Genomic DNA, 21918 nt, shown 5'->3' with positions numbered 1-21918 from the left:
TGCCCCAATACATTACAGGACACTAATAGCTCATTTTCACTAGTTCCGTATTCCATAAACGTGTCTTCAAACTACTGTTTCAAAAGCCCTACATAAATGAGTGACGCTGATTAAGGCAATAACGTACCTGTAAAATTATCAGACAATGTGCAAGAGAGACTAGGGCTTGCCAAACATGAACAATGAGCATTACCCATCCGTCACATGACTCCCAGCCAAAAGTTTCATTTTATGGCCCCTCTGCATTCCTTTGGGGTGATAGTCCACTTCCACCAACTATCATTAAAATCTTCAGAGGTGAGTCTCATATGCCGGTATAGGCGTGTCAGCGTTTATAGAGTAGTCTCAGATCTATATGGATATTGCACTGATATCAGGGTACTTATTATCTACATGACATACTTTACTCTAAAACATTGGAGTTCAGGACAGGAATGTTACACGAGAACTGTAACCAATGGACTACATTCCTTGTACCTCAAATACAATGTAACAACAATGGATTTATTCAGCAGTACTGAGGATGTACAGTCATACTGTAGCTGAGTGATATCAACAACAGGCATGCTTCTGTGGATGCTTTGCTTGCTGCATGCCGGCTTAAAAATGCTAGAGTTTGTGCTTAACTCTGCACCTGGCCAACATTAAAACCGGGCAGGACAATAAAGGGTGAAAGCAGTGCTGGGAGTTTATTTTGTTTATCAGCGGGGCCTTTGATATCCCAGCCAGCCCGTAAAGGGAGAGGACAGCCAAAACTTTAGTTACCCTGACAGGCACTCATTATAGTCTGTAGAGCCTGAGACAAGACCTCTGAACCGCAGCTTTGTGTCAACTTGACTCTCACCAAGTACTTTTCCATTGAGGTATTATAACAACCAAATAGATGTAGTTTATACAGTATGCTGTTGATCACCTTCATGATACAAATGCTATCTACATTAGTAAATGTGTACCTTACAATCTAACAAGAGGCTTCCGTCCAATTATTACAGAGGAGATCCTCAGTCCCAAAAAAATGACATGTATGGGATGACAAACACTATGATGTAATCTCATTTGATTCACCCCAACAGAAGTTCACTACATCCTGACAATTACTGAGCATGTCAATCAAATATATACTGAATGAAACAAGATATCTGCAAACACAGCCTATAGCGATAAATAACACAATGTTGTTGGACAAAATAATAACAATTATTTTATTTTATTTTTCAATTATTGAACAACCAAACAATACAACAGAGCAAGAGTAAGTACTACAAAAAAAAGCTTATTCAGCCCTCCCCACCCCTCCCCCAAAATATATATATTTGTAAAACAATTACAAATTACAATTTAAAAAAATAAAATAATAATAATACTAATAATGACTAAATAAGGCAAAAGACAAGAGAGACCAACACATACACAAAGCAATATAAACAGTACATTACGGAGAGACAATATTAACATCTACAAGCACATATCACCAACCCCAATGGAAGTATTTCCATATAGTCCAGGAAGGATTGCCATACAAAGTAGTAGTTGAATTTATTTCTTAAAGCATAGGTCATCTTCTTAATAGGAATACACTTATTCATTTCAGAGAGCCATCTTGGAATTTGGAGAGGGGAATTTGATTTACATGTCAATGCAACACATTTTCTTGCGATTTCTGTAAATTTGATATTGAAGTTATTCCTCAAACTCACATTTAAAGTTACCCAGAAAAGTTAAAGTTATCCAGAAGGCATATTTCAGGGTCAAGTGGGAAAGGGACCTCCATAATTATATAGTACACTGCCAAGTAGAATGCAAAAAAATACCTTCTGTTGTTCCACATCTGAAACACATTTCTGATATTTCAGGGTTATATCTATGTAGCCTCTGAGGTGTCAGATAGAGTTGGTGGAGGAAAGTGTAATGTATAAGTCTGTATCCAGAGTTGATTGTCACTGACACACTATCTTGGCATAGGTCCGACCATAGGCCCTCATCAATTGTAGTATTCAAATCAGATTCCCATTGCTCTCTTGACTTATGTACATCTGGTTTTGGTCATTGTTGCATTAGCAATGAGTACACTCTGGATATAAATCTATATGAGTCACGGTTATTATGGAGTAGTTGTTCAATACTTGATAGATGTAGAGAAGTAATGTCTCCAAGACTGCTTCTAAGAAAGTTTCTTAACTGTAAATAACAAAATAAACTATTATTAGATAACTGGTATATATACTTTCAGCTCAAATGACATAAGCACCCCATCTACAGTGGGGGGAAAAAGTATTTAGTCAGCCACCAATTGTGCAAGTTCTCCCACTTAAAAAGATGAGAGAGGCCTGTAGTAATTTTCATCATAGGTACACTTCAACTATGACAGACAAAATGAGAAAAAAAATCCAGAAAATCACATTGTAGGATTTTTAATGAATTTATTTGCAAATTATGGTGGAAAATAAGTATTTGGTCAATAACAAAAGTTTATCTCAATACTTTGTTATATACCCTTTGTTGGCAATGACAGAGGTCAAACGTGCTCTGTAAGTCTTCACAAGGTTTTCACACACTGTTGCTGGTATTTTGGCCCATTCCTCCATGCAGATCTCCTCTAAAGCAGTGATGTTTTGGGGCTGTTGCTAGGCAACACGGACTTTCAACTCCCTCCAAAGATTTTCTATGGGGTTGAGATCTGGAGACTGGCTAGGCCACTCCAGGACCTTGAAATGCTTCTTACGAAGCCACTCCTCTGTCATTGCCAACAAAGGGTATATAACAAAGTATTGAGATAAACTTTTTTTATTGACCAAATACTTATTTTCCACAATAATTTGCAAATAAATTCTTTAAAAATCCTACAATGTGATTTTCTGGATTTTTTTTCTCATTTTGTTTGTCATAGTTGAAGTGTACCTATGATGAAAATTACCAGGCTGTGGTACGGCAACTGCACCACCCTCAACCGCAAGGCTCTCCAGAGGGTGGTGCGGTCTTCACAACGCATACCCGGGGGCAAACTACCTGCCCTCCATGACACCTACAGCACCCGATGTCACAGGAACTACAAAAAGATCATCAACGACAACAACCCCCCAAGCCACTGCCTGTTCACACCGCTATCATCCACAAGGCAAGGTCAGTACAGATGCATCAAAGCTGGGACCGAGAGATTGACAAACAACTTCTATTTCAAGGCCATCAGACTGCTAAACTGCAATCACTAACTCAGAGAGGCTGCTGCCCACATTGAGACACGATCACTGGACACTTTAATAAATGGATCACGAGTCACTTTAAACAATGCCACTTTAATAAGGTTTACATATCTTACATTACTCATATCACATGTATATACTGTATTTTATACCATCTACTGCACCTTGCCTATGCCGCTCGGCCATCGCTCATCCATATATTTATATGTACATATTCTCATTCACCCCTTTAGATTTGTGTGTATTAGGTAGTTGTTGGGAATTGTTAGATTATTTGTTAGATATTACTGCACTGTTGGAACTACAAGCACAAGCATTTCCCTACACTCGCTTTAACATCTGCTAACCATGTGTTTGTGACCAATAACATTTGATTTGATTTGAATTTGCACTGCCCAGTAATACATGTTGTTAGACAAGATTATTAATGAAAAGTAATTTGAGGTCTTAAAAACGATCACACAAGCATTGTATACATTGAAATTAGAGTAAAACTTCAACCTAAATAAATGGACGTAACCTGACTAATAGGTTGTTACATCAATCTAATTTCAACATAATCATCAGAACTATGTACTGTATACATTGAAATTGTGTTGAAAATTCCACATATTATAATAATTATTTTGATCATCCTATACTCATTGGTGTTAATTAGGTACACCCATGTACCGGGTCAGACCCCACTTTGCCTCCAGAACAGCCTGAGTTCTTTGGGGCATGGATTCTACAAGGTGTGGTGTTCAAACATTGCTAAATTGGTGTCAAGGGACCTAACGTGTGCCCGGAAAACATTCCCCACACAATTACACAACCTCCACCAGCCTGTACTGTTGACACCAGGCAGGATGGGGCCATGGACTCATGCTGCTTACGCCAAATCCTGACTCTGCCATCAGCATGACGCAACAGGAACTGGGATTCATTGGACCAAGCAATGTTTTTCGACTCCTCAATTGTCCAGTGTTGGTTGGTGATCGCATGCCCACGGGAGCCGCTTCTTCTTGTTTTTAGCTGATAGGAGTGGAACCCGGTGTGGTCGTCTGCTGCAATAGCAGAAGGACCGATGAGTTGTGCATTCTGAGATGCCATTCTGCACACAACTGTTGTACTGTACCATTATTTGCCTGTTTGTGGTCCACCCAGGGTGCGAATTACAGGGGAGTCAGGTGGGGCACAGCTCCCCTGAATGAGACATTAGCTCCCCAGTAGCAGTGCGCGGGTAAAATCAATGGGGAAAATTCAACCACACATTTTTTCCTCTCACAAAACCAGATAGCAACCTCTGTCCAGTGAAGTTCACAAAGCATATTGCATGTACAGTAACAGACAGTTTCATGACCTATAGCATGGTCAAGCAAGTTAATGTTTCCAATATTTTCGGACGACAAAACAACTATTGATTTAGACCAACAGAGAGTTACCGTGAGTCACAAAGAAAACAGGAGCTGCCTCTACTATTCCAGCACCATTTCAACTTTGACATGTCAACATCATCAAATCACCTCTGCTTAGTCTAATACACTGACAACTAAAAGATACTAAAAACTATTTAGTCCAATCAATGTAAGCTAAATATGTTGTGGCTGTCCATGGTTCTGATTTCTGTGTGTGTGAGTGCAAGTTTGTGCAAGTAGAAAACATATGCTGACTCACCCTACTTGTATAGAAATGACAATACTATCCTTCTCTATTTCATGTTGACGAAACTGTCCACCACTCTGTCATACAGTAAACACTTTTATTTTTTGTTGTCCTAGGCTACTTGGCTAAAAGCCTAACTTCCATTCATGGGAAACGTTAGCTAGTTAACATTAGCCTTATACATCTAGCTACATATTGAACTTCCATCCTTTAATGCCAGGGGCACAACAATGTATGAATTAATGCTTGGATCAGAATCGCCGTTGGCCAATACGGAGAATTAAGTAAAACCACAAGTCCAAATACCTATCTCCATCCATGGCTAATTTAGTAAAGGGACAATTTTTGCCAGCTGGCTAGCTAGCCCGCAGAGGACAACAACAAAACCAGATGCAACAATTCAAGTTTTTCTGTCAATGACGTATGCTTACAATGGGATTTGATAGGAGTGAAGCCAAATCCAAGCTGGGTTCCCTTTATACTTTTTTTTGGTGCGCCAGGACCATTCACAGTTGAGCTCGCTCAATTTAGCTTAATGCTGATTGGCTAATTTTGTACACTTTTTTATCAAGGGAGGCCAAATGCTCGCTGGTTTCCCTTGCCTTCAATGCTACTGGCGGCAACAATGTCATACTCGTTTGGACCAGACAGCATCAGATAGATGGCCTACACGTAAAGAGACAGAGGGGCGCTGTTTCACTTGCTCTAATTCTTTCTCGTGTGAGATACATTCAGCCACTTGCAAATTTAAGGAAAATTATGAAACACAGAGAGACGAAAGATAAATAATTGTATGTTTTTTTGTTGGTCAATTGTTTTGAGAAGCCTTATTTTCCTTAGCATCCATGAATACACACCACTGTAGCACCCCTAAATGCAACAAAAGTCCAACATTGGGTGGGGGTGGAGTGAGTGTCTAAATAATGCTAATTTAACCATTCTCCTATTTGTTTAAAATGTATTGGAAAATATGTTTTACTGTGGTAAATATTAAAATAAAAGCTTTCATATGAAATTAACACACCCACCTCTCTGTCATAGCTTAAAACATTAATTTCTATGTTTCAGTGCTGTCCACTCAAGGCAGGTCACTCGTGATACAAGTCCGTTTTCAACGTCCATCCATGTCTAAGGACGTCAGAAGACGGCATCAAAACCGGCCAGGAGGGACAACAATGAGCACTGTTACCTTCAAGTAGGTTTTGGTTTTCTAGGGCGTTGTGGGCGTGGATGATGGATGGGTGTAAGCATCTGCCTCTGATTCCAGAGGCAAAGGTTGCATGTTCAAATCCAGCAATAGAAATATGTTTTTGTAATGGTTAGGTTTAATGCCTAACCTTAAGAATTCTGAGTTAATGCCTAAACTTCACCTTAAACACTTAGAAATTTGACGTTTGGAACTACTTTGATCATTTAAAAAATCATGAAGAACAAGGAACACACCAGGCAGGTCCGAGATACTGTTGTGAAGAAGTTTATAGCCGGATTTGGATACAAAAAGATTTCCCAAGCTTTAAACATCCCAAGGAGCACTGTGCAAGCGATAATATTGAAATGGAAGGAGTATCAGACCACTGCAAATCTACCAAGACCTGGCCATCCCTCTAAACTTTCAGCTCATACAAGGAGAAGACTGATCAGAGATGCAGCCAAGAGGCCCATGATCACTCTGGATGAACTGCAGAGATCTACAGCTGAGGTGGGAGACTCTGTCCATAGGACAACAATCAGTCGTATATTGCACAAATCTGGCCTTCATGGAAGAGTGGCAAGAAGAAAGCCATTTCTTAAAGATATCCATAAAAAGTGTTGTTTAAAGTTTGCCACAAGCCACCTGGGAGACACACCAAACATGTGGAAGAAGGTGCTCTGGTCAGATGAAACCAAAATTGAACTTTTTGGCAACAATTCAAAACGTTATGTTTGGCGTAAAAGCAACACAGCTCATCACCCTGAACACACCATCCCCACTGTCAAACATGGTGGTGGCAGCATCATGGTTTGGGCCTGCTTTTCATCAGCAGGGACAGGGAAGATGGTTAAAATTGATGGGAAGATGGATGGAGCCAAATACTGGACCACTCTGGAAGAGACTGGGACGGAGATTTGTCTTCCAACAAGACAATGATCCAAAACATAAAGCAAAATCTACAATGGAATGGTTCAAAAATAAACATATCCAGGTGTTAGAATGGCCAAGTCAAAGTCCAGACCTGAATCCAATCGAGAATCTATGGAAAGAACTGAAAACTGCTGTTCACAAATGCTCTCCATCCAACCTCACTGAGCTTGAGCTGTTTTGCAAGGAGGAATGGGAAAAAAATGTCAGTCTCTTAATGTGCAAAACTGATAGAGACATACCCCAAGCGACTTACAGCTGTAATCGCAGTAAAAGGTGGCGCTACAAAGTATTAACTTAAGGGGGCTGAATAATTTTGCACGCCCAATTTTTCAGTTTTTGATTTGTTAAAAAAGTTTGAAATATCCAATAAATGTCGTTCCACTTCATGAGTGTGTCCCACTTGTTGTTGATTCTTCACAAAAAAATACAGTTTTATATCTTTATGTTTGAAGCCTGAAATGTGGCAAAAGGTCGCAAAGTTCAAGGGGGCCGAATACTTTCGCAAGGCACTGTATTTGTTGATTTATCATTGTTTGCTTTTGTCAGTCAGCTGTTCAGAGGCTCATTGCTTTGTTTTCCCGGTGCGCGCGGGTACTGGTGTTCTCCGCGCCATCCGTGGCCAGAAGTAGTAGACCATTTATGTAGCTTTATTATTTTCTACCAATATTTTTTTTTCTTCCTTGGATCAGCTGATGATGGTTGACAATATATTACTGTCTAGCCTACTGCTAGACAGTAATGCGCATCCAATCCATCCAACAAGTATACGTTAATGACAGTAAGCCTATAAGATGACTCTTTCGGTTAGAAGAGGTTAGTTCGGTTAAAAGCATTCGATTTTGCAATGCGATAGGCCTACATTATTTTGGATTTGTGTGCCCATGAGAACTGTTTTCATGACGAAACGTAATGAAGTGTTACGTGGCATAGTTACATTTACAGTGCATTTTCAGAGATCTCCAAGATCCATGAAAGGTTTAAGTTCAATGTTCTAATTCAATTGTTAAATGCTTAATAACGACAAATAATAATCTCATAAATGTAATTAATGTAAGGAAAGAAAGGTAGTGTTTTATGTTGCACAATCTGTGAAGACTCCAAGCATTAACTCCTGAATTATGGACAACTCATGAACTAGAGTGTAAAACATGTTTTGATTCAATTAATGTATTATATTGAATGTAGGCTACCTGTAGGCTACCTGTTCTCTGTGTATTCTGCAAAATTGTCTCTGCTGAGAGGGTAAGCTACCGGCAGAGGTGGCCCAGTGTAGGGTAAACGCAAGTAAACACTGTTTATCCAACTTTTTCTGAAAAAAATGCATTGAAAGTATAGGGAGTGTAATTTGTTTTTGCCGCATCAGGCAAATCAGAGTTTACCAACCTATTTTTTTACCACCACATCACTGGCTGCCTATTTGAAGTTCATGGTAATACACATTGCAGCTTAGTCTAGTAAATTCACCATGTGTTAGGGTGACCATCCCGTTTTCAACGGAATAGTTTCAGCTCCTTTTCATGTCTCCCAACTTTTCAGGCTACAAAAAAGATACATTTGTCAGCAAGACGTATCAATTCATGTAGGCCTAATCAATGGCAATTGCTGATTGTCATTAAGAACACTTTTTGGTGTTTTGTAACAGATGTCTATTTCCATTCATCAAATGGCACGAGTATACATGCAGTTTGGATGCTGAAATTATTTTGGACTGGACGAACATGCACCGGTAGCCTACTTTTTGAAGTGATTTGTATGACAATCATGACAGGTTGTGTTTATGCCACATTAAAAGGTAAGTAATACATTTTTACCTTTTAAATGACGTCTTTATTATTAGGCTAATAAAAATTGCACACGCTAACCCCACCAAATGTCACTATTCTTGCCATTCTCCTTCGATCTCTCTCATCAACAAGCTGTTTTCGTCCACAGGACTGCAGCTAACTGGATGTTTTTTGTTTGTCGCACATTTCTCTGTAAACCCTAGACACTGTCATGTGTAAAAAGCCCAAGAGGCCGACCATTTCTGAGATACTGGAACCGGCGCTCCTAGCAACGACTGTCACGCCCTGACCGTAGATTGCTTTGTATGTTTCTATTTTTAGTTTGGTCAGGGTGTGATGTGGGTGGGTATTCTATGTTGTATGTCTAGGTGTTGTGTTTCTATGTTTAGGCCTGGTATGGTTGTCAATCAGAGGCTGCTGGTTATCGTTGTCTCTGATTGAGAACCATACTTAGGCAGCCTGTTTTCCCACTATGGGTGTGGGTAGTTGTTTTCTGTCTCTGTCCCAGACAGGACTGTTTCGTTTGTTCTGTTTTGTTATTTTTGTTCTAGTGATCAGTGTAATTAAAAGATCATGAACATGTACCACGCTGCACCTTGGTCCTCTCCTTCTTTCACCAACGACAGCCATTACACCGACGATCATACCACGCTCAAAATTGCTTAGGTCACTCGTTTTTCCCATTCTAACTTTCAATCGAATAATAACTGAATGCCTCGATGCCTGTCTGCCTGCTTTATATAGCAAGCCATGACCACCTGACTCACTGTCTGTAGAAGAACCATTTTTCTGTGAAAAAAAATAACTGATTGAGTATGGTTCTCAAACTGGCCACTGAGTGTATATTGGGTTGAATTTTAGGTTTAATTAGACATGTTATTTGACCTTGTTTCAATGTTGATAGTAAAATGTTTGTTTGAATCAACATCATTGTTTCAGTGTCATGCTGACAACCTAAATAAAGAGGTAGATTGAGATAAAATGTGAAGACACAGCCCAACGATATCTGCCTGAACAGTGACTCCTACTGGCATGTGAGGGGTAATGCACTTCAGTGAGAACAAGTCTACTATCCAGATGCCTACCTCTATGTATGCTGCTTAGCTTTGGAAACAAGCTCTTTTTAATTTCAGCTGAGCTATCATGTCAAAATATTCAGACATTGATCAGCTTCTATACTCATTTGAGTAGACTACCTAAATAACATTGAATAGTTGAAAGTAACTCTAACTTTTCTTAAACAAGCTGTGTGTGAAAGTCAATTCGGAGTGAGGTTGGCTTTATGTAGGCTCTATTAACATCTGATTTGCCCAAAGCACACCATTTTAACGAAGCTAGCTACATACAATATACCCTAATTCGTCTATGGTTGACTGGATCTTTTGACGTTTAGAAGTAGTTACCTTAAACTCTATAAACAGGATGCCAAATGTATGGTATTAATAACACATGTTTATCTTTGGAAATTATCTTGTATATGATTCAACAGAATTTCAACCACCCAATACATTCAATATAGGATGAGGAATTTTCAACGCAATTTCAACGTATACAGAGTTCTGATGATTATGTTGAAATTAGATTGTCTTAACCTGACAAACAGGTTGTTATGTCAATGTATTTAATTTGAAGTTTTACCCTAATTTCAATGCTTACAACTCTGGTTGAAATTAGATGAAAACAGTACTGGTTAATTACTTTTTTTTAAAAATCCAATGTATTTTCCCTGTTGATTCCACGTCACAATACATTGACAAATTACACTGAAACAACGTTGATTCCACCAGTGTGTCCAGTGGGAGCGTTCCTTAAAGCATTTTTTAAAGGTATTGGGTTTCATACTTACAGGATTAACAATTAAAGTCTCAACAATTGGCAGGAGAACATGCTCTCTGAGCAGATATTGTCTTTTAGTGGGATGGGTAAAACTAACAATCTGCTAGGTAAACTGTGTTCACAGTACTCTACAGCAGTTGCCATATTTATGGTGCACAAAGACACGTGAAATCTATATGTGATGGCCCATGGCATGACAATTACAAATATGTACTTAGAGTTCTATCATGAAACCCTCCCAGAAGAAATCCAGACCAGAAAGAATATGCAAAACATGATAATACTGTACTCATAGCAGTGGAGGCTCATCAGAGGAGCAAGGGGAGGACCACCCTCCTCGGTGAATTTCATAAAAATCTAAATAGTGAAAAATTTAAAAAATGATCCTATTAGATAAAACTATTCTAAATATATTCACATTACCAAATAATTGATTAAAACACTGTTTTGCAATGAAGGTCGCACTCAGCAGCACTCTGTAGTTTAGCCCCGTGGTGTAGCCGGAAGACAGCTAGCCTCCTAGCTCCTACCTCTGGGAACATTGACTTCAATACAAAACATAGGAGTCCCATGGTTCTCTCCCCTTCCATAGACTTTCACAGTAATTATGACAACTTCCGGAGGATGTCCTCCAACCTATCAGAGCTCGTGCCGTATGTTGTCCACCCAATCAAAGGATTATATAATGAATTTAGTACTGAAAGCATAAGCTACAGCTAGCTGCACTGCATAAAATGTGGTGAGTAGTTGCATCAAAGAGGGTGAAAGACAATAGATGAGCAGTTAAAAAAAAGAATCTTTCAAAATGAAGGAGAAGAGCGAGCTATATTTGGTTGTATTTTTTTTTTTTACTTTCACTTTCACTTAGCTAGCAAATGCAGCTAGCTAGTTTAGCCTACTCAAACACCCTGCTCAAACTGAGAGGGATGCTATGTTCGCTAGCTGGCTATGGCTATCCAACACTGGAACTCATCCAAGTCAACGTAAGCTTTTGGTTTTATTAATTTATTGTCACTGGGACACACTGGTGTAACTGCTAAACTGATTTCTGACTGTACAATGTACTGCATGATTGTAGCGGGTTTACTAACGTGTTAGTTCTAGTAGTTCTAGTTGACAATGATGTAGGCTGTGTGTAGCGGTTAGCTGTCATGATATGAAGGTTTGGCTTGGAAAGTTTTTTTTGCCTGGTCACAGACAGCACTCAAGTCCACAAGCGAAGGGTAACGTTGAGAGCAGGAGAGCGTGTAGATAGTTGGAAGAAGGAATTATATATACATTGAGCAAAGTGATCATGCTGTGTGAATGTGGCTGCTATGAAAGTGAACTGTTTTGCGTGTGATCAGGGGTGAATTGAATATGAATGACAGTCATCCAATATGCTGTAATAGAAATAAGGCCATACTCCTAAAAAAAAAGAATCCTCCCTCATCTTAAACGGCACCGACCGCCACTGACACACAGTGAAACACAAATCTACTGTCTCGTTTTAAATCCCTTTACAATACAATCTATTGTACAGTACTGTACATGTTCCAATATAACCCTCTACTTTGATTCTACCTTGCAGTATGTCAAATGTGCACACAGGTTGGAAAAGGATCAAAATAGGTAACATCTGCAGCTTGGAGATAACAGTGATTCATTAGACAGGTCAAACAGCATGAGATGTGGGGAGAAGAGAGACTGTGTTAATTTTTTATTTACCCTTTATTTCACTAGGCAAGTCAGTTAAGAACAAATTATTATTTACAATGACAGCTCTAAGAACAGTGTGTTAATTGCCTTGTTCAGGAGCAGAACAACAGATTTTTACCTTGTCAGCTCAGGGATTTGATTTTGTAACCTTTCGGTTACTGGCCCAACGCTCTAACCACTAGGCTACCTGCAGCCCCAGGCGGTGTGTAAAGCAACAAGAGAACAGATACTAAGTAAATCAGACAGGAGATAAGATAGAAGGTAGCAGAGAGAGAGAGAATGAGATAGAGGTTCCCTGGGGAGCAAGGGGAACACATCCAATATTAGAGGAACCCAGTGGGGGCTGGGGCGGAGTGTGGAGTATCACCGCTACCGGAACAGATGCTGACCTGCCAAATGCTAACCTAATGCGCCGGGGCTCTGAAAGGCTGGAGAGACGCGCTGTCTAGACTATGCAACATGAGTCTGCCGTGAGACATGGAGCATTTCTATACAGGTGGCGTTTCCAGGTGCGTTTTAAATTGCACCTTTTATACCGATGGCGGACATTGCCATCTCATTCATCACACTGTAATAGGGGAGATCAGAGTACAGACCTTTCACCCTGTTTCTAGTAGTGCAGCTGGGACTGGGACCGGGATGATGTACTCAACTGAACTCCACACAGTCAAGAGACCAGGAAGGTCTATAATGCATGGGCCCTCCCACCAGGCCATTATTGTACACAAAATAACCACTTCCAAAAAAGTTTTGTCACAAATTGTTTATCACAAATCAGACTAATTAAAATCAGGGACACATATGTTGATTAGCATAACATACTTTGTTTAGCACTTGTTTGCATATCATGCCTGATACTGGGACAAGCTCTGTAGGCATGTTTCCAATGTGCTATAACCTCAGTTTTGTGTCTGGCAACATGTAACATATCAAACAAATGTAGGCCCGCTAAGCATACTTGGACAAGGAAGACTGCATACATCATTTCAGTAGAACAATGGTTATAACAACTTTAATTAGTGTGATATTCTTGCCCGCACGAACTGGATTGAAAGACATTGAATTATAGCTCGATCATAAGGTTACAACAAGTCCACATCTGGAGCCTGAGGTCACATCAACATGCACTTGGGTCTGAGGCTCCTATGTCAGATATGTGTTCTGCTTAGGGGCCAAGCCCAAGAGGGAGCCCATAGCCAGTCAGACACACACGCTAACCCCTGAGGGGGCGGGAGAGACAGTGGGTAGAAAAACACAAGAGATTTGACTTATTCCTCATCACTGCTGCAAACAGACCACCCAGTGTCTTGCCCTTGACGAAAGGCCAATGCTGTTTTATTCTGTGTGGAGTTGAGTTTGAAAAATGTCTTTCCTCTCTCTGTCTAAACAGCATGTACTGTTGCTGAGGGGTCAGTCTGAATGATTATGCGACATTGAAGTGGAAGAGTATGTACTGTACATATGCAGTGTTTTCCCTAGGATTTTTTTCAGCATTGATGGCAAAGGGTAGTGGGGGGGGGGTGCATTGCAACTAGTGTTAGTTAGTGCAATGTTAGTGCAATGCCATACTAGCTGTTCACGTAGACTTCCAGTCATTGAGGAAACAACTATCCATTTAAAAGAGTCTCGGCAGAACTATATACACTATCGTTCAAAAGTTTTGGATCACTTAGAAATGTCCTTGTTTTTGAAACAAAAGCAATTGCTTTGTCCACTAAAATAACATCAAATTGATCAGAAATACAGTGTAGACATTTTTAATGTTGTAAATGACTATTTTAGCTGGAAACTGTTGATTTTTTTATGGAATATCTACATAGGCGTACAGAGGCCCATTATCGGCAACCATCACTCCTGTGTTCCAATGGCATGTTGTGTTAACTAATCCAAGTTGATCATTTTAAAGGCTAATTGATCATTAGAAAACCCTTTTGCAATTACGTTAGCACAGCTGAAAACTGTTGTCTGATTAAAGAAGCAATAAAACTGTCCTTTAGACTAGTTGAGTATCTGGAGCATCAGCATTTGTGGGTTCGATTACAGGCTCAAAATGGCCAGAAACAAATAACTTTCTTCTGAAACTCATCAGTCTATTCTTGTTCTGAGAATTGAAGGCTATTCCATGTGAGAAATTGCCAAGAAACTGAAGATCTCGTACAACGCCGTGTACTACTCCCCTCACAGAGCAGCTCAAACTGGCTCTAACCAGAATAGAAAGAGGAGTGGGAGGCCCCAGTGCACAACTGAGCAAGAGGAAAAGTACATTAGAGTGTCTAGTTTGAGAAACAGACGCCTCACAAGTCCTCAACTGGCAGCTTCATCATCACCCGCAAAACACCAGTCTCAATGTCAACAGCGAAGAAGCGACTCCGGAATGCTGGCCTTTGAGGCAGAGTTCCTCTGTCCAGTGTCTGTGTTCTTTTGCCCATTTTAATCTTTTATTTTTATTGGCCACATATATATATACATATATATATATATGAATATATATGTGTGTGTGTGTGTGTGTGTGTCAGATCACACACAACACTGCGTCAGATTTTTAGCAACGGTGACAACAATTTCGCTACGATGGGCCCCCGCAGCTAATGAATATAGGGGAAACACTAATATAGGAAAAAACTAAACTCATTCCAAAATCGTCCTAAATTCGGTCCTGCAGTGACATGTCAAGCATTTTTGGCACAGCGGGTAGTGCTATCACTTTTGGGAACGCTTTTGGGAAAGAGGAGCCATGGGTGGAACAGTAGAGCCTGAGGCTACTGCTTTATTGATTCATATTCAGTCTGTGTGCGTGCCATGCTGGTCCACAGATTTTTAGTTATCAGATACATGTTGGATACCAGCTCTACTCATCCATAATACATGGAAATTGAAGACAACTATATTTTGCCAAAGTTACAGTATATGTATGAAAGGTGGTTTGATATTGCTGGAAAAGGATCAAGAAGGATCTCGTTTTCGGCAATGCTGGTGTTTAATCAAATGTTTGGACACCTCAAGATGATTCTGATGAGAGGTATTTGGATAGGTAGAAGGCCTAGCATGTGGTTGGTAGTTTGAGTTAAATTAAAATATGTTTCTGTGGGCACTGTGGCCAATGTGTTTAGGAGTTCTGGATCACTGGGACTGAGAGGGAGAGTGATTACCCTGGATGTGTGGGCATGTTTCACAGTAGCTTCCTCTGCCTTCATATTTATTTGTACTTGTCGTACAAACCCAAGCATGCCTTCATGATGAGTAGTGTTTTTACTTCATGAAAAATGTAGTTAGTCATTATGCTGTGAACAGCCCATAAAAACACCCGCAATGAATGTGTGGAACATTTCATGACCTTCCACAAGAATTATTTAAAGAATAAACACAACTGCTATTGTTTATACTGCACAGAATGTATTGTATATAGAGAGAATATAGGCATAAATTACTGTTGTAAAGAACGGGAATAAAACATGTCTTGAAGAGCACTGCCTTACATGAACCAGTCAGCAGTCACCATTCTCAGAGGCCCATGTTTGAACTGGGCACTGGGTCCATGTTAGACCAAATGTGAGAGTGTTAACAGTATTCAACCTTGTCCAAGTGCTCTCAATCATAGGAACTCATTGCTGGAACACTATTGCTCATGTCATTTCAAACATGTCAAATTAATGGGGGTGAATATAAATCACTTGACATGTTTAGTAGCTACTTGTTAATAGCTAACAGTTAAACTACAACCAATATGTGCAGCAGCCCTATTGGCAAACTACAATTAAAGATCAGAATTGATTCATACATAGTTTTAACCCATAACGTTGGAGTGTGTGCAGACGTCTGAACAACATGAGGGATGTGTAGGGTGGAGGAGGGGGGAGTGACTCATGAAGGGAGACACATCAGGGGTTTCACTGAGATATATTTGTATTCAGAGACTCACTCATCGTAACCATGACGGTAGTAGCTACAGTACACTGTAGAGGTCAACTGATTATGATTTTTCAATGCCAATACCGATTATTGGAGGACCAAAAAAGCCGATACTGATTAATCGGACAATTTTGTATTTATTTATTTGTAATAAGGACAATTACAACAATACTGAATGAACACTTATTTTAACTTAATATAATACATCAATAAAATAAATTTAGCCTCAAGTAAATAATGAAACATGTTCAATTTGGTTTAAATAATGCAAAAACAAAGTGTTGGAGAAGAAAGTAAAAGTGCAATATGTGCTATGTAAGAAAGCTAACATTTCAGTTCCTTGCTCAGAAAATGAGAAAATATGAAAGCTGGTGGTTCCTTTTAACATGAGTCTTCAATATTCCCAGGTAAGACATTTTAGGTTGTAGTTATTATAGGAATTATAGGACTATTTCCCTGTATACCATTTTGTATTTCATTAACCTTTGACTTTGGCACTTTAGTATTGCCAGTGTAACAGTATAGCTTCCGTCCCTCTCCTCGCTCCACCCTGGGCTCGAACCAGCAACACAACGACAACAGCCACCATCGAAGCAGTGTTACCCATGCAGAGCAAGGGGAACAACTACTAGAAGGCTCAGAGCGAGTGATGTTTGAAACGCTATTAGCGCGCGCTAACTAGCTAGCCATTTCACTTCGGTTACACCAGCCTCATCTCGGGAGTTGATAGGCTTGAAGTCATAAACAGCGCAATGCTTGACGCACAAGGAAGAGCTACTGGCAAAACACACGAAAGTGCTGTTTGAATGAATGTTTACGCGCCTGCTTCTGCCTACCACTGCTCAGTCAGATACTTAGATACTTGTATGCTCAGTCAGATTATATGCAACGCAGGACACGCTAGATAATATCTAGTAATATCATCAACCATGTGTAGTTAACTAGTGATTATGATTGATTGTTTTTTATAAGATAAGGTTAATGCTAGCTAGCAACTTACCTTGGCTTACTGCCTTCGCGTAACAGGCAGTCTCCTTGTGGAGTGCAACGAGAGAGAGGCAGGTCGTTATTGCGTTGGACTAGTTAACTGTAAGGTTGCAAGATTGGATCCCCCGAGCTGACAAGGTGAAAATCTGTCGTTCTACCCCTGAACGGGGCAGTTAACCCAGGCCGTCATTGAAAATAAGAATGTGTTCTTAACTGACTTGCCTAGTGAAATAGTTTAAAAAAAAGTTTTGTAAATATATATTTTTTAAAGAAATCGGCAAATCGGCGACCAAAAATACAGATTTCCGACTGTTATGAAAACTTGAAACTGGCCCTAATTAATCGGCCATGCCGATTAATCGGTCGACCTCTAGTACACTGCCTCAAAAAGGATTCCCTGGTGTGGAGGGTGCTCATTATGTTTGTAAAGAACACTTCCATGGAGAACGGGGGAGTAAGCCCATCAATGACTGAGTGAATAAGTGACTGTGGTTGAGGAGATTGCCTCTTTATATATTAATTCCAGGACACAAACCAGTGCAACATATTCTGCTTTTGTGTGTCATTATGTCATTTCAGATCTACAGGCAACCAACCAGATCCACTGATGTGTCAGAAACTGCCATGGTACAGTCCAGACAAGCCTTACTGATTGTCTTTGGCACCAATAAATCAGAATTAAACTCATGTTTACAAGCCTTTTGGAAATTGAACAGTGTAAGCACAATGAAAAAGTCACACATGCAGAACATTACAGCCTTTGTACGTAGGAGTCAACAGACTTCAATATTCATTACCTCTTTAGCTATAATATAGGAACACTGACATCAGAATATAATGAACAATTGTGCTGACTGGAAGCTCAAGTGGGGTCTACCATCTACATTAGTAAAGAGCACTGTTCGCCTCATTTACAGTTTTGCACAAACTGAATACAACAACGTGTTGGGGATTGGGAGCTATACATTGTATAGTACTTTTCACTAGATTGAAGAATGCACAAAGTCAATTGATCCACATTGTATCTTCAAAACAATTCAGACCATCCATAAGGCATCAGTGACAAAGCAATTGAAAAAGTTTGAATTGACAATCAGAGGAGATCTGGCCTTCTCTTTCTTAAAGGGAATTCCCCAGACTACTTTAATCATAAATACTGTCAGAATCTTGCATCACATCAGTGTTATTGTGATACAGGCAGAAGGTAGCCTAGTGGTTAAGAACGTTGGGCCAGTAACTGAAAGGTTGCTGGTTTGAATCACAGAGCTAGCTGGGTGAAAATTATGTTGATGTGGCTTTGAGCAAGGTGCTTAACCTTAATTTCAACTGTAAATCGCTCTGGATAAAAGTGTCTTCTAAATATGTCAAATGTAATGATTCCTTAGACATGAGTCTGGTCAGATTTACACAGAGATATTGAAAGAAGAGGTTTGGACATTGTCCTCCTCTCATCCAGATCAAGTTGGGAAAATGCAGCAACAATAATGATGAGTCCAGGGGACAATGGAGATATATGTGAACAATTATGTGATCATGATGCCACACTTGACATGGTCTAAGAAGATCTATTCCTGGCTTCCTTTTTTAACATTATATTCATTATCCACCCTTTAACCTTGAGTGTATGAGAGTTCTTATCCAGCAAATCATATCCATTTCCCAGGGACTAAGAGAAGAGAATCTGGTGGTGGTGTGTGCTCAGAGATGTCATGCCCACAGGGTGTACAGGGCCACGTGCCCCCTCAGGTTAACTAACAAAGTAAAACAAAACAAAAAACGGTTCAATTAAAAAATATATAAAACAAATAATTACTCAACTTTTTTTGCCCATGTTTTATCATAATTATTTATAAAAATATCTGTCAGCTGTATTTTGAGGAGGGGGCACACTGACTAGACAAGGCAAAGAGTACCTCTGCTATTCTCCCTAGTAAGTGGTTCCTTCTGAGATGCATGGATCCCGTCAGTAGAGGAGATTGTAGAGCAGAGACGGAAGAGGATCCCTAATTTTTTCTGTTTCAATGGAATTCCATGAGCTAAGTAGACCAGACCCAGCTGGTATCGCATTGGTGTCTATGGGGGTGCAACACCCTTAAGTAGACCGGAGCGGACAATTCTTTTCAATGGTAAACGGCCTGAATCGACTATATTCACAGAGTACCCACCATCTTCAGTTTAGAGGGACACACACGGCGCAGCTGACGGTTTTGGACAGGACTCACAGGAGGTATGTTTGGAAATGAATTTGATCACCAAGAAGCCCTATCAGGCTATCAAGTTTGAGTAGCTAGCTTGTCTATCCTGGCTGGCATCACTGACGTAGCAGAAACCCCCGCAGCCCACGCAAGGCGGGGGGGCCCCACGAGCTCTGGGGGCCAATGTCCTGTCATGTCACACCTACAGTATGTCTAAATTTGATACATTTTTTAAAGAAATACATTTGACAGGAACTCTCCTTTTTAATTTACACATGTAGCAAGTGAACTATTTGTGTTGTCCAATCTGCATGGTATTAGGTGAGAGAGACAGACAACATAGTTGTCATGCATCTAATTACCTATTTCTAAGCGGTGCCAGTGGTAGCAGCCTCAGCCTCCGCACCTAATTGGCTATCAAGTTCAGAAATGTGTGCGTTGTTCAAGATGGATAAACAAAAGGCAAGACCAAGTGGTGCACAAAAACAACTGATCAAGTGCGTGTCAAATCTCGACCGACGAAACACCTAACAGGTGGAAGCTAGGAGGCCTACTTTTGCAGCAGCTAGCACTAGCAGCCTCCCATTCCTGACAGAGACCACACTGCTCGGGCCCGGCAATGATAGTGGCCTTGCTCCTCCTCATCTTCCTACCCTTAAGAATAGTGACAGTTCCTCTAGTGAGAGTGCAGGACCTCGTTCTTCTCCTCTCCCAGAAAACCAGCAGTGCTCATGAGAGCGACCCCCCTTCTGTGAACACTGGTAAGCTTACAAGTGATGAGACGGATAGCCCCAACAGCGTGGAGTACGAGTTCCAATGTGTAATATATATATTACCAGTCAAAAGTTTGGACACACCTACTATTTCTTTATTTGTCCTATTTTCTACATTGTAGAATAATAGTGAAGACATGAACTATGGAATAACACATATGAAATCATATAGCAACCAAAAAAGTGTTAAACAAATTCAAATATATTTTATATTTGAGATTCTTCAAATAGCCACCTTTTACCTTGATGACAGCTTTGCACACTATTGGCATTCTCTCAACCAGCTTCATGAGGCAGTCACCTGGAATGCATTTCAATTAACAGGTGTGCCTTGCTAAAAGTTAATTTGTGGAATTTCTTTCCTTCTTAATGTGTTTGAGCCAATCTGTTGTGTTGTGACAAGGTATCGGTGGTGTTCAGAACATAGTGCAGTCGCACTTACCATCAAACGCTTTGATACATTTACATTTACATTTACATTTAAGTCATTTAGCAGACGCTCTTATCCAGAGCGACTTACAAATTGGTGCATCCACCTTATGACATCCAGTAGAACAGTCACTTTACAATAGTGCATCTAAATCTTAAAGGGGGGTGAGAAGGATTACTTATCCTATCCTAGGTATTCCTTAAAGAGGTGGGGTTTCAGGTGTCTCCGGAAGGTGGTGATTGACTCCGCTGTCCTGGCGTCGTGAGGGAGTTTGTTCCACCATTGGGGGCCAGAGCAGCGAACAGTTTTGACTGGGCTGAGCGGGAACTGTACTTCCTCAGTGGTAGGGAGGCGAGCAGACCAGAGGTGGATGAACGCAGTGCCCTTGTTTGGGTGTAGGGCCTGATCAGAGCCTGGAGGTACTGAGGTGCCGTTCCCCTCACAGCTCCGTAGGCAAGCACCATGGTCTTGTAGCGGATGCGAGCTTCAACTGGAAGCCAGTGGAGAGAGCAGAGGAGCGGGGTGACGTGAGAGAACTTGGGAAGGTTGAACACCAGACGGGCTGCGGCGTTCTTGATGAAACTCGCTCCTATGAGGACCGCCACAGGATAGGAAGACCCAAAGTTACCTCTGCTGCAGAGCATAAGTTCATTAGAGTTAACTGCACCTCAGATTGCAGCCCAAATAAATGCTTCACAGAGTTCAAGTAACAGACACATCAACTGTTTAGAGGAGACTGCGTGAATCAGGCCTTCATGGTCTGCAAAGAAACCTCTACTATAGGACACCAATGATAAGAAGAGACTTGCTTGGGCCAAGAAACTTGAGCAATGGACATTAGACTGGTGGAAATCTGTCCTTTGGTCTGATGAGTCCCAATTTGATATTTTTGGTTCCAACCTCCGTGTCTTTGTGAAACGCAGAGTAGGTGAACGGATGATCTCCATGTGTGTAGTTCCCACTGTGAAGCATGGAGGAGGAGGTGTGATGGTGTGGGGGTGCTTTGCTGGTGACACTGTCAGTGAGTTATTTAGAACTCAAACCACACTTAACCAGTATGGCTACCATGGCATTCTGCAGCGATACGCCATCCCATCTGGTTTGTGCTTAGTGGGACTATCAGTGACCCAATACACCTCCAGGCTGTGTAAGGGCTATTTGACCAAGAAGGAGAGTGATGGAGTGTTGCATCAGATGACCTGGCCTCCACAATCACCCGACCTCAACCAAATTGAGATGGTTTGGGATGAGTTCAAACGCAGAGTTAAGGAAAAGCAGCCAACGAGTGCTCAGCATATGTGGGAACTCCTTCAAGAGTGTAGGAAAAGCATTCCAGGTGA

At 40.6% G+C, this 21918-nt stretch overlaps 1 protein-coding gene across 4 annotated transcripts in view; it reads right to left on the bottom strand.

The window, feature by feature from the left end:
- Positions 1-21918, bottom strand: part of eda (ectodysplasin A) — a 64282-nt gene that overhangs the window by 23998 nt on the left and 18366 nt on the right. The window lies entirely within an intron of this gene.

This window comes from Oncorhynchus keta, unplaced genomic scaffold (assembly GCF_023373465.1).
Source record: "Oncorhynchus keta strain PuntledgeMale-10-30-2019 unplaced genomic scaffold, Oket_V2 Un_contig_6244_pilon_pilon, whole genome shotgun sequence".
Taxonomy (NCBI): Eukaryota; Metazoa; Chordata; class Actinopteri; order Salmoniformes; family Salmonidae; genus Oncorhynchus; species Oncorhynchus keta.
This window is presented reverse-complemented; position numbering and strand designations above follow the sequence as displayed.